This window comes from Carica papaya, chromosome 3, assembly GCF_054855325.1.
Source record: "Carica papaya isolate Zhongbai chromosome 3, ASM5485532v1, whole genome shotgun sequence".
NCBI classification, from domain to species: domain Eukaryota; kingdom Viridiplantae; phylum Streptophyta; class Magnoliopsida; order Brassicales; family Caricaceae; genus Carica; species Carica papaya.
In genome coordinates, this window is record NC_142311.1 from 23,792,216 (window position 1) to 23,805,617 (window position 13,402).

Genomic DNA, 13,402 nt, shown 5'->3' on the forward strand with positions numbered 1-13,402 from the left:
CCGGATATCGTTGTTAATATTTTTGTGCATTCATTTATAGTCCACCATGTGATAAGATTGTTCTTACGAGTATCTTACAAAGTATAACAACGAAAACAGAAGTGTAGCGAGTGGTTCGTTCATCTGGGCGTGAGTCGAGCGTATCTTACATAGTAAGACAACAAAAATACAGGTGTGACGGGCAGTTCGTTCATATAGGTGTCAATTGAGGCACCAGGTCATTTTGATTGATATTAGAACTAGAAATAGAGGTGCGGTGGGCACGCACAACGAAACAAATGACGGGAGGGAAGAGGGATGGAGAAGGGATATATGTATTTGAAGCACATAATGAAACTGGTGCGATCATACCAGCACTAATACACCAAATCCCATTAGAACTCCACTGATAGGGGTGTTTGGGCGAGAGTAGTACTAGGATTGGTGACCTCCTTAGAAGTCCCAGTATTGCACCTGTCTTTTTATAGATATAGCGTTAAATGTTACGTGCGATAGGGAGCTGTGGTGTACCGGTTCATTCGCCAGCATGAGTCATGGTGTAAAGGCATTTTTGTTTAATATTTTTAGTGCATTCATTTATAGTCCACCGCATGATAAGACGATCATTACGAGCATCTTAATTAGTAGAACAACAAAAATAGAGGTACGACGGGCGGTCCATTCATTTGGGCATCTGTCGAGAAATTCTACTTGATATTAGAACTAGAAGCAGAGGTGCGGTGTGCGCGCAGCAAAACAAATGACGGGAGGGGAGAGAGCAGGAAAAGAGGCATATGTATTTGCGGCGCAAACAAGAAAGGGTGTGATCATACCAACACTAGTTCACGGGATCCCATCAGAACTTCGAAGTTATGCGTGCTTGGGCGAGAGTAGTACTAGGATGGGTGACCTCCTAGGAGGTCCTCGTGTTGCATCCTTCTATTTGCAGAAGGGACGTTAAACTTTACGTGGGACCGGAGTGACGGTCTGCCGGTTCATTCGCAAACGTGAGTCACAGTGCTGGGGCATTTTACTTAATATCTTTTGCCCATTCAACTCAAGCCCATCAAGTGATGAGAGTGTCATTGTGAGCATCTTATATAATAGAACAACGAAAAACATGGTGCGGCGAGTGTTCCATTCATATGGGCATGAGTCGAGGCGTCGGGGTATTTCACTTGATATTAGAACTAGAAACAGAGGTGAAGTGCGCGAACATCGAAATAAATGACAGGAGAGGAGAGTAAAGTAGAAGGGGTATACAAACTAAAATTGGTGTGATCATACCAGCACTAATTCAGTAGATCCCATCAAAACTCCATAGTTAAGCGTACTTGGGCGGGAGTAGTACTTGGATTGGTGACCTCTTGGGATGTCCTTGTATTGTATCCTTATTTTCACAGACGGAGCATTTTGCTTAATATTATTCATGCATTCAATTATATCCCACCACGTGATAAGAGTAGTATTACGAGTATCTTACATAGTAGAACAATGAAAACAGAGGTGCGGCGAGCGATCTGTTCATCTGGGCATGGCCGAGGCATTTTGCTTGATATTAAAACTAGAAACAGAGATGAGGTCTGCATGTATAGTGATACAAATGATCGGAGGGGGGGAGGGAAGGCGAAGGGGCACATGCATTTGTAGCAGGGAATGGGACGAGCACGATTAGTCCAGTACTAATGCACTGAATCCCATAAGAACTCTACAATTAAGTGTCCTTTGAATCCCACTGAATCCTTGTGTTGCACCTGTCTTTTTTCAGATGGAGCATTAAGCATTACGCACGACCAGAGACACAGTCCACTAGTTCATTCGCTGGCGTGAGTCTTGGCACAATTAATTTATAGTCCACCACGTGATAAGAATGTCATTACGACCAGGTTACATAGTAGAATAATAAAAAATGAGGTGCGGTGGATGGTCTGTTCATTTGTGCGTGAGTCGAGCCGCTAGGGCATTTCGCTTGATATTAGAATTAGAAGTAGAGGTGCGAGGTGCCCGCACAGCAAAAAAAATGATGGGAGGGGGGGGGGGAAGGAGAAGAGGTATATGTATTTGCAGCGCAAAATGGAATAGGTGCGATCATACCAACACTAATTCACTGAATCCCATCAGAATTCCGTAGTTAAGCATTTTTGGGCGAGAGTAGTACTAGGATGGGTGACTTCCCGGGAAGTCCTCGGAGCGACGGTCTACCGGTTCATGCACAAACATGAGTCACGACGCTGGGGCATTTTGCCTAATATTTTTCTGCATTCAATTGAAGCCCATCACGTGATAAGAGTATTATTACAAGTATTTTACATTGTAGAACAATGAAAATATAAGTGCGGCAGACGATCTATTCATATGGGCGTGAGTCGAGGCGCTGGGGCATTTCGCTTGATATTGGAACTAGAAGTAGAGGTGAGGGATCTGCGTACACCGAAACAAATGACGAGAGGGGGGAGGGAAGGAGAAGGGGCACATGCATTTGTAGCACGGAATGGGATGGGTGCGATCAGACCAACACTAATGCATCGAATCCCATAAGAACTCTGCAGTTAAGTGCCCTTTGGTGAGAGTAGTACTAAGATTGTTGACCTCTTGAAAAGTCCTCGTGTTACACCCGTTTTTTTGCACATGAGGCATTAAACGTTATGTGTGACAAGAACCACGATCCGTCGGTTCATTCTCAAACGTGAGTCGTGATGTTAGGGCATTTTACTTAATTTCTTTTGTGCATTCATTTCATCTGAGCGTGAGTCGAGCCACTGGACATTTTGTTTGATATTAGAATTAGAAGCAAAGGTGTAAGGTGCACGCACAGTGAGAAAAATGATGGGAGTGGGGAGGGAAGGAGATGGGGTATATGTATTTGCAGCACGACATGGAACGGGTGCGATCATACCAGCACTAATTAACCAGATCCTATCAGAACTTTGCAGTTAAGCGTATTTGGGCAAGAGTAGTACTAAGATGGTTGACCTCTTGAAAAGTCCTCGTGTTGCACCTTTTATTTTTGCACACGAGGCAATAAACGTTACGCGCCACCGGAACCACGGTTCGTCAGTTAATTTGCAAACGTGAGTCGCGGTGTCAAGGCATTTTGCTTAATATTTTTCGTGTATTCATTTATAGTCCACCACGTTATAAGAGTCTCATTACGAGCATTTTACATAGTAGAACAACAAAAAATGAGGTGCGGTGGGCAGTCTATTCATCTGGGTGTGAGTCGAGCCATCGGGGCATTTCACTTGATATTAGATTTAGAAGAAGAGGTGCGGGGTGCGCGCACAACAAATAAATGATGGGAAGGGGGAGGGAAGGAGAAAGGGTATATGTATTTGCAGCGTGAAATGGAACACGTGCGATCATACTAGCACTAATTCTCCGAATCCCATCAGAAGTTCGCAGTTAAGCTTTTTTGGGCAAAAGTAGCTCTAGGATGGGTGACTTCCTGGGAAGTCCTTGTGTTGTACCCTTCTTTTTACAGACAGGGCGTTAAACGTTGCGCTCGGCGTCGGGGCATTTTTCTTAATATTTTTTGTGCATTCAATTAAAGCCCATCACGTGATAAGACTATTATTACAAGCATCTTAAATAGTAGAACTACGAAAAATGAGGTGTGGCAGGTGATCCGTTCATATGGGCATGAGTCGAGGTGCTGGGGCATTTTGCTTGATTTAGAACTAGAAGAAGAGGTGAGGTGCGCGCATAGCGTAATAAATGACGGGAAGAGAGAGTGAAGGAGAAGGGCTATATGTATTTGCGGCACAAACAAGAACGGGTGCGATCATACCAGCACTAGTTAACCAGATTCTATTAGAACTTCGCAGTTAAACATGTTTGGGCGAGAGTAGTACTAGGATGGGTGATCTCCTGGGAAGTCCTCGTGTTGCACTCTTCTTTTTGCAAACAGGGCATTAAACATTCCATGAGACCGGAGCGACGGTCCATCGATTCATTTACAAACGTGAGTGAGGGCACTGGGGTATTTTGCTTACTATTTTTTCAACACTCAATTGAAGCCCATCACGTGATAATTGTATCATTGTGAGCATCTTAAAAAGTAGAACAAGAAAAAATGAGGTGAGGCGGGCGATCCATTCATATGGGCATGTGTCGAGGCATCGGGGCATTTCGATTAATATTAGAACTAGAAGGAGAGGTGAGGTGCGCGCACACCGAAACAAATGACAGTAAGGGAGAGGGAAGGAGAAGGGGCATATGTATTTGTGGCACAAATAAAAAAGGGTGCGATCATACCAGCAATAATTCACCGGATCCCATTAGAACTCTGCAGTTATGCGTGCTTGGGCGAGAGTAGTACAAGGATGGGTGACCTCCTAGAAAGTCCTTGTGTTGCACCCTTACGAAGAACAAGGTGCGGTGGGCGATCCGTTCATATGGGCATGAGTCGAGTACCTGGGCATTTCGCTTGATATTAGAAATAAAAGCTGAGGTGAGGTGTGCGCACAGAGAAACAAATGACGGGAGGGGAGAGTGAAGGATAAGGGGTATATGTATTTGCGGCGCAAACTAGAACGGGTGCGATCATACCAGCACTAGTTCACTGGATCCCATCAGAACTCTACAGTTAAGCGTGCTTGGGAGAGAGTAGTACTAGAATGGGTGACCTCCTCGGAAGTCCTCGTGTTGCACAAGTCTTTGTGCAAACGGGGCGTTAAACGTTACGTGGGACTAGAGTGACGGTTCACTGGTTCATTTGCAAATGTGAGTCACAGCGCCAGAGCATTTTGCTCAATATTTTTTGCGCATTCAATTAAAACCCATCATGTGATAAGAGTTTCATTGCGAGCACCTTACATAATAGAATAACAAAAAACGAGGTGCGGTGGGCGATCTGTTCATATAGATATGAGTCGAGGCACCAGGCCTTTTCAGTTAATATTAAAACTAGAAAAAGAGGTGAGGTACGCGCACAGCGAATCAAATGACGGGATGGGAGAGGGAAGTAGAGGGGCCATATGTATTTGCGGCGGAAATGAGAAAGGGTGCGATCATACCAGCACTAGTTCACCGGATCCCATCAAAAATCTACAGTAATGCGTGCTTGGGCGAGAGTAGTATTAGGATTGATGATCTCCTAGGAAGCCCTCATGTTGCATCCTTCTTTTTGCAGACTGAGCGTTAAACGTTACGCGGGATTGGAGCGATGGTCTGCTAGTTCATTCGCAAATGTTAGTCACGACGACGGGACATTTTGTTTAATATTTTTTATGTATTCAATTAAAGCCCATCACGTGATACGAGTGTCTTTGCGAGCATATTACATAGTACAACAACGAAAAATGAGGTACGACACTATCCATTCATATTGGCATGAGTCGAGGCACCGGGATATTTCGCTTGATATTAAAATTAGATGTAGAGGTGAGGTGTGCGCACAGCGAAACAAATGACGGGAGGGGAGAAGGAAGGATAAGGGGTATATGTACTTGCAGCTCAAACTAGAACGGGTGTGATCATACTAGCACTAGTTCACCAGATCCCATCAGAACTCCGCAGTTTAGCATGCTTGGGTGAGAGTTGTACTAAGATCGGTGATCTGCTGGGAAGTTCTTGTGTTGCACCCTTCTTTTTAAAGATGTGGCAAATGTTACGTGGGACCGGAGCGACGGTCTACTTATTCATTCATAAACGTGAGTCACGGTACTGGGGCATTTTGCTTAATATTTTTTGCGCATTCAATTAGTGGTCATCACGTGATAAGAGTGTTATTGCGAGTATCTTACATAGTAGAACAACAAAAACAGAAGCGCGGCAGGCGATCCTTTCATATGGGCATGAGTCGAGGCACCGGGCATTTTGTTTGATATTAGAACTAGAAGCAGAGGTGAGGTGTGCAAGTATAGCGAAACAAATGAAGGGAGGGGGTAGGGAAGGAGAAAGGGCACATGGATTTGTAGTGGGGAATGGGACGAGTGTGACAAGACCAGCACTAATGCACCAAATCCCATAGGAACTCTGTAGTTAAATGTCCTTTGGTGAGAGTAGTACTAAGATAGTTGACCTCTTGGAAAGTTCTCGTGTTGCACCTGTTTTTTTGCACACGAGGCAATGGACCGTTACACGCGATCGGAACCACGGTCAATCAGTTCATTTTCAAATGTTAGTCACGGTGTCAGGCCATTTTGCTTAATATTTTTTGTACATTCATTTATAGTTCACCACGTGATAAGAGTATCCTTGCAAGCATCTTACATAGTAGAAAAATGAAAATTGAGCTGCGGTGCGATCCGTTTATATGGGCATGAGTCGAGACACGGGGCATTTCGCTTGATATTAGAACTAGAAGAAGAGATGAGGTGCACGCACAGTAAAACAAAAAATGGGAGGGGGGAGGGAAGGAGAAGGGGTATACGTCTTTGCGGCGTAAACTAGAATGGGAGTGATTATACCAGCACTAGTTCACTAGATCCCATCAGAACTCCACAGTTAAGTATGCTTGGGCGAGAGTAGTACTAGGATGGTTGACCTCCTAAGAAGTCCTCATGTTGCACCCTTCTTTTTACAGACAGGGCGCTAAACGTTACATGTGACCGGAGCGACAGTCCGCCAGTTCATTCGCAAACGTGAGTCACAGTGCCAGGGCATTTTGCTTAATATTTTTTGCACATTCAATTAAAACCTATCACGTGATAAGAGTATCATTATAAGTATCGTATATAGTAAAAAAAATGAAAAACGAGGTACAGCGGGCGATCCGTTCATATGGACATGAGTCGAGGCACCGAGGCATTTCACTTGATAGTAGAACTAGAAGTAGAGGTGAGGTGCGTGCCCAGCGAAACAAATGACAGGAGGGGAAAGAGAAGGAGAAGGGGAATATGTATTTGCAGCACAAACTAGAACGTGTGCGATCATGCCAGCACTATTTCCCCGAATTCCGTTAGAGCTCCACAGTTAAGCGTGCTTGATCGAGAGTAGTACTAAGATGGGTGACCCCCTGGGAAGTCCTCGTGTTGCACTATTCTTTTTACAGACAGGGCATTAAACGTCACGCAGGACCGGAGCGACAGTCTGCCGGTTCATTAGCAAGCTGAGTCACAGTGCCGGGGCATTTTGCTTAATATTTTTCACGCATTCAATTAAAGCCCATCACGTAATAAGAATGTCATTTCGAGTATCTTACGTAGTAGAACAACGAAAAATGAAGTGCAGCGAGCTGTCCGTTCATATGGGCATGAGTCGAGGTACCGGCATTTCGCTTGATATCAGACCTAGAAGCACAGGTGAGGCGCGCGCACAACGAAATGAATGATGGGAGGGGAGAGGGAAGGAGATGCGATCATACCACCTCTAGTTCACTGGATCCCATAAGAACTTCTCAGTTAAGCGTGCTTGAGCGAGAGAGTACTAAGATGGGTGACCTCCCTGGAAGTCCTCGTGTTACACCCTTCTTTTTGAACACGGTCTGTTAAATGTTACGTGGGACCAGAGCTATGGTCCACGGGTTCATTCGTAAAAGAGAGTCACGACACCGGGGAATTTCGCTTAATATTTTTTGCGCATTCAATTAAAGCCCATATCGTGATAAGAGTATCATTGCTAGTATCATACATAATAGAACAACGAAAAATGAGGTGCTGCAGGCGATCCGTCCATATGGGCATGAGTCGAGGTGCTGGGACATTTTGCTTGATATTAGAACTAGAAGCAGAGGTGAGTTGCGCACACAACGAAACAAATGACGGGAGGGGAAAGGGAAGGAGAAGGGGTATATGTATTTGCTGCGCAAATTAGTACGAGTGCGATCATACCAGCACTAGTTCACCAGATCCCATCATAACTCTGTAGTTAAGCGTGCTTGGGCGAGAGTAGTACTAGGATGGGTGATCTCCTGGGAAGTTCTCATGTTGCACCCTTCTTTTTGCAGACGGGGCGTTAAATTTTATGCAGGACCAAAGCGACGGTTCGTCGGTTCATTCGCAAACGTGAGTCACGGCGTCGAGGCATTTTGCTTAAATTTTTGCATGTATTCAATTAAAACCTATCACGTAATAAGAGTGTTATTACGAATATCTTACATAATAGAACAACAAAAACAGAGGTGCCACGGACGATCCGTTCATATGGGCATGAGTCGAGGCACCGGTGCATTTTGCTTGATATTAGAACTAGAAAAAAACGTGCGGTGTGTGTGCATAGTGAAATAAATGACAAGAGGGGGGTGGGAAGGAGAAGGGATATATATATTTAGAGCACAAATTAGAATATGTTTGATCATACCATCACTAATTCACTGGATCTCATTAAAACTTCACGGTTAAGAGTGTTTGGGCGGGAGTAGTACTAGGATGGGTGAACTCTAAGGAAGTCCTCATGTTGCACCCTTCCTTTTGTAGACAGGGCGTTAAACATTATGCGGGACCAGAGCAACAGTCTGCAGGTTTATTCGTAAACGTGAGTCATGGCGCCGGGGCATTTTGCTTAATATTATTCGTCCATTCAATTATAACCCACCACGTGATAAGAGTGTTATTATGAGTATCTCACATAGTAGAACAATGAAAATAGAGGTGCAGCGAGCGATCCATTCATCTAGGCATAAGTCAAGGCGTCAGGGCATTTTGCTTGATATTAAAACTAGAACAGAGGTGAGGTGTGCATGTACAGTAATACAAATGATCGGAGCGGGGAGGGATACCGAAGTGGCACATGCATTTGTAGCGGGGAATGGGACAGGCACGATCAATCCAACACTAATGCACTGAATTTCATAAGAACTCTATAGTTAAGTGTCCTTGGAATCCCACTGAATCCTCGTGTTGTACCTGTATTTTTTTGGATGGAGCATTAAAAATTAGGCGTGACCGGAGATGCGATCCACCGGTTCATTCGCTGGTATGAGTCTTGGCACCATGGCTTTTTGCTTCATATTTTTCGTGCATTCATTTATAGTCCACCATGTGATAAGAGTGTCATTACGAGTAGCTTCGATAACATAATAAAAAAAATGAGGTATGGCGGATGATCCATTTATCTAGGCACGAGTCGAGTCACCAGAGCATTTCCCTTAATATTAGAATTAGAAACAATGGTGGGGGGTGTCTGAACAATGAAAAAAATGACGGGAGGGGAGAGGGAAAGAGAAGGGGTATATCTATTTACAGCGCGAAATGGAACGAGTGTGATCATACCAGCACTAATTCACAAAATCTCATCAGAAATCTGCAATTAGCATTTTTGGGTGAGAGTAGTACTAGGATGGGTGACCTCATGGGAAGTCCTCGTGTTGCACCCTTCTTTTTGCAAACAAGGCGTTAAACGTTACACAGGACCGAAGCGACGATCCGCCAGTTCATTTGCAAACGTGAGTCACGGCGCCGGGGCATTTTGCTTTATATCTTTCGTGCATTCAATTAAAGCCCATCCCATGATAAGAATGTTATCACGAGTATCTTACATAATAGAACAACAAAAACAGAGGTGCGGTAGGCGATCTGTTCATATGGACATGAGTTGAGGCGCCGAGGCATTTCGCTTGATATTAGAACTAGAAGCAGAGGTGAGGTGTGCGCACACAGCAAAATAAATGACGGGAGGGGGGGGGAAGGAGAAGGGGCACATGCATTTATAGTGCAAAATGGGACGGGTGCAATAATACCAGCACTAATGCATCGAATCCCATAAGAACTCTGCAGTTAGGTGTCCTTGGGTGAGAGTAGTACTAAGATGGTCGACCTCTTGGAAAGTCCTCGTGTTAGACCTATTTTTGTTCAAAAAAGGAAATAAATATTACACGCGACAAGTACCACAGTTTATCGGTTCATTCGTAAATGTGAGTCACGGCATCAGAGCATTTTGCTTAATATTTTTTGTGCATTCAATTAAAGCCTATCACATGATAAGAGTGTTATTACGAGTATCTTACATAGTAGAATAATGAAAATAGAAGTGCGGCGAGCGATCCATTCATATGGGCATGAGTCTAGGCCCTGGAGCATTTCGCTTGATATTAGAACTAGAAGCAGAGGTGAGGTGTACGCGCACAGCGAAACAAATGATGGGAGGGGGGAGGGAAGGAGAAGGGGCACATGCATTTATAGCGTAAATGGGACAGGTACGATAATACCAGTACTAATGCACTGAATCCCATAAGAACTCTGCAGTTAAGTGTCCTTGGGTGAGAGTAGTACTAAGATGGTTGACCTCTTGGAATGTTCTCGTGTTATACCTATTTTTTTGCACACGAGGCAATAAACATTACGCGCGACTAAAACCACGGTTTGTCGGTTCATTCGCAAAAGTGAGTCGCGGCATCTAGGTATTTTGCTTAATATTTTTCATGCATTCATTTCATCTGGGTGTGAGTCAAGCCACCGGGGCATTTTGCTTGATATTAGAATTAGAAGCAGAGGTGTGGGGTGCGCGGACAGTGAAAAAAATGATGGGGGGAGGGAAAGAGAAGGGGTATATATATTTGCAGTGTGAAGTGAAATGGGTGCGATCATACCAGCACTAATTCATCGAATCCCATCAGAACTCCACAGTTAAGCATTTTTGGGCGAGAGTAGCACTAAGATGGGTGACTTCCTGGGAAGTCCTCATGTTGTACCGTTCTTTTTACTGATAGAGCATTAAACGTTGTGCTCGGCGTCGGGGTATTTTGTTTAATAATTTTTGTGCATTCAATTAAAACCCATCACGTGATAAGAATATTATTACGAGTATCTTACATAGTAGAAGAACAAAAACAGAGGTGCGGCAGGCGATCCATTCATATGGGCATGAGTCGACTTGCCAGGGCATTTCGTTTGATATTAGAACTACAAGCAGAGGTGAGGTGTGCGTGCACAGCTAAACAAATGACAGGAGGGGGGAAGGAAGGAGAAGGGATATATGTATTTGCGGCGTTAACTGGAACCGGTGCGATCATACCAGCACTAATTCACCTAATCCCATCATAACTCCGCAGTTAAGCGTACTTGGACGAGTGTAGTACTAAGATGGGTGACTTCTTGGGAAGTTCTCATGTTGCATCCATCTTTTTATAGACGGGGCGTTAAATGTTATGCGGGACCGGAGCGACAATCTATCAGTTCACTCGCAAATGTGAGTCACGGTGCCAAGGCATTTTGCTTAATATTTTTCATGCTTTCAATTAAAGCCCATCACGTGATAAGAGTGTTATTACGAGGATCTTACATTGTAGAACAACTAAAACAAAGGTGCGGCCGGTGATCCGTTCATATGGGCATGAGTTGAGGCGTCGGAGCATTTTGCTTGATATTAGAACTAGAAGCAGAGGTGAGGTGTGCGCGCATAGCGAAAGAAATGATGGGACGGGGGAGGGAAGGAGAAGAGGTATATGTATTTCCAGCACAAACTAGAACAGGTGCGATAATATCAGCACTAATTCCCTGGATCCCATCAGAATTTTGCAGTTAAGTGTGCTTGGGCGAGAGCAATTCTAAGGTGGGTGACTTCCTGGGAAGTTCTCGTGTTGCACCCATCTTTTTACATACAGGGCGTTAAACGTTACGCAGGACCTGATCGACAGTTCGCCGGTTCATTCGCAGACGTGAGTCATGGCACCAGGGCATTTGCTTAATATTTTTTGTGCATTCAATTAAACCCCATCACGTGATAAGAGTGTTATTACGAGTATCTTACGTAGTAGAACAACGAAAACAGAGGTACGGCGGGTGATCCGTTCATATGGACATGAGTCGAGGTACTGGGGTATTTTTCTTGATATTATAACTAGAAACAGAGGTGAGCTGTGCACGTAGAGTGGATTTAGACGGGTGCGATCAGACCAGCACTAATGCACTGAATCCCATAAAAACTCTGCAGTTAACTGTCCTTTAGTGAGAGTAGTACTAAGATGGTTGACCTCTTGGAAAGTCCTCGTGTTGCACTTGTTTCTTTACACACAAGGAATTAAACGTTACACGCGACAGGAACCACGGTCCGTCGGTTCATTCGCAAACATAATTATCGGTGTCAGGGCATTTTACTTAATATTTTTTGTACATTTATTTAAAGTCCACCACGTTATAAGAGTCTCATTACGAGCATCTTACATAGTGTGACAACGAAAAATGAGGCACGGCGGGCGGTCATTTCGTCTGGGCGAGTTGAGCCGTGAAGGCATTTTGCTTGATATTAGAAATAGAAGCAGAGGTACGGGGTGTGGGGTGCGCACACAGCAAAACAAATGACAGGAAAGTGGAGGGAAGGAAAAGGGATATATGTATTTATAGCAAGAAATGGAACTGGTGCGATCATACCAGTACTAATTTACCGAATCCTATCAGAACTCTACAGTTAAGCATCTTTAGCCGAGAGTAGTACTAGGATGGGTGACCTCTTGGGAAGTCCTCGTGTTGCACCCTTCTTTTTACGGACGGAGTGTTAAATGTTATGCAGGACCAGAGCGACAGTTCGCCGGTTCATTCGCAAACATGAGTCACGGCTCCGGGGCATTTTTGCTTAATATTTTATGTGCATTCAATTAAATTCCATCACGTGATAAGAGTGTTATTACGAGTATCTTACATAATAGAACAATGAAAAAAGAAGTGCGGCAGGTAATCGATTCATATGGGCATGAGTCGAGGCGCCGAGGCATTTTGCTTGATATTAGAACTAGAAGCAGAGGTGAAGTGCGCGCACAACGAAATAAATGATGAGAGGGGAGAGGCAAGGAGAAGGGGTATATATATTTGCAGCACAAACTAGAACATGTGCGATAATACCAGCACTAGTTCACCGGATCCCATCAGAACTACGCAGTTTAGCGTGCTTGAGCGAGAGTAGTACTAGGATGGGTGACCTCCTGGAAGTTCTCATGTTGCACCAATATTTTTATAAACAGTGCGTTAAATGTTATACAGGACCAGAGCGATGGTCCATCGATTCATTCGCAAACATGAGTCACAACGCTGGGGAATTTTTGGTTAATATTTTTTGTGCATTCAATTAAAACCCAGCACGTGATAAGAGTGTTATTGCGAGTATTTTACATAATAGAACAATGAAAATAAAGGTGCGGCGGGTGTTCGGTTCATATGGGCATGAGTCGAGGTGTCGGGAGCATTTCGCTTGATATTAGAACTAGAAGCAGAGGCGAGGTGCGCGCAAAGAAAAATAAATGGCAGAAGGAGAGAGAGAAGTAGAAGGTGTATATGTATTTGTGGCGCAAAAGTAGAACGAGTGTGATCATACGAGCACTTGTTCATCAGATCCCATCAGAACTCTGCAGTCAAGCGTGCTTGGACAAGAATAGTACTAGGATGGCTGACCTCTTGAGAAGTGTTCGTGTTGCACCCTTCATTTTGCAGACAGGGCGTTAAATGTTACGCGGGACTGGAGCGACGGTCTGCCAGTTCATTCGCAAACGTGAGTCACGGCGCTGAGGCATTTTGCTTAATATTTTTTGTGCATTCAATTAAAGTCCATCTTG

The 13,402-nt window shown here is 44.2% G+C and overlaps 8 pseudogenes; all 8 read left to right on the forward strand.

Annotated features, from left to right (window-relative positions):
* Positions 1-798: 798 nt before the first annotated feature.
* On the forward strand, positions 799-917 carry LOC148267269 (5S ribosomal RNA; annotated as a pseudogene).
* A 1,944-nt stretch (positions 918-2,861) lies between these two features.
* On the forward strand, positions 2,862-2,980 carry LOC148267270 (5S ribosomal RNA; annotated as a pseudogene).
* A 772-nt stretch (positions 2,981-3,752) lies between these two features.
* LOC148267271 (5S ribosomal RNA) lies at positions 3,753-3,871 on the forward strand (annotated as a pseudogene).
* A 348-nt stretch (positions 3,872-4,219) lies between these two features.
* Positions 4,220-4,338, forward strand: LOC148267272 (5S ribosomal RNA; annotated as a pseudogene).
* A 175-nt stretch (positions 4,339-4,513) lies between these two features.
* Positions 4,514-4,632, forward strand: LOC148267273 (5S ribosomal RNA; annotated as a pseudogene).
* A 1,743-nt stretch (positions 4,633-6,375) lies between these two features.
* On the forward strand, positions 6,376-6,494 carry LOC148267274 (5S ribosomal RNA; annotated as a pseudogene).
* A 1,243-nt stretch (positions 6,495-7,737) lies between these two features.
* LOC148267275 (5S ribosomal RNA) lies at positions 7,738-7,856 on the forward strand (annotated as a pseudogene).
* A 4,825-nt stretch (positions 7,857-12,681) lies between these two features.
* On the forward strand, positions 12,682-12,799 carry LOC148267276 (5S ribosomal RNA; annotated as a pseudogene).
* Positions 12,800-13,402: the final 603 nt, after the last annotated feature.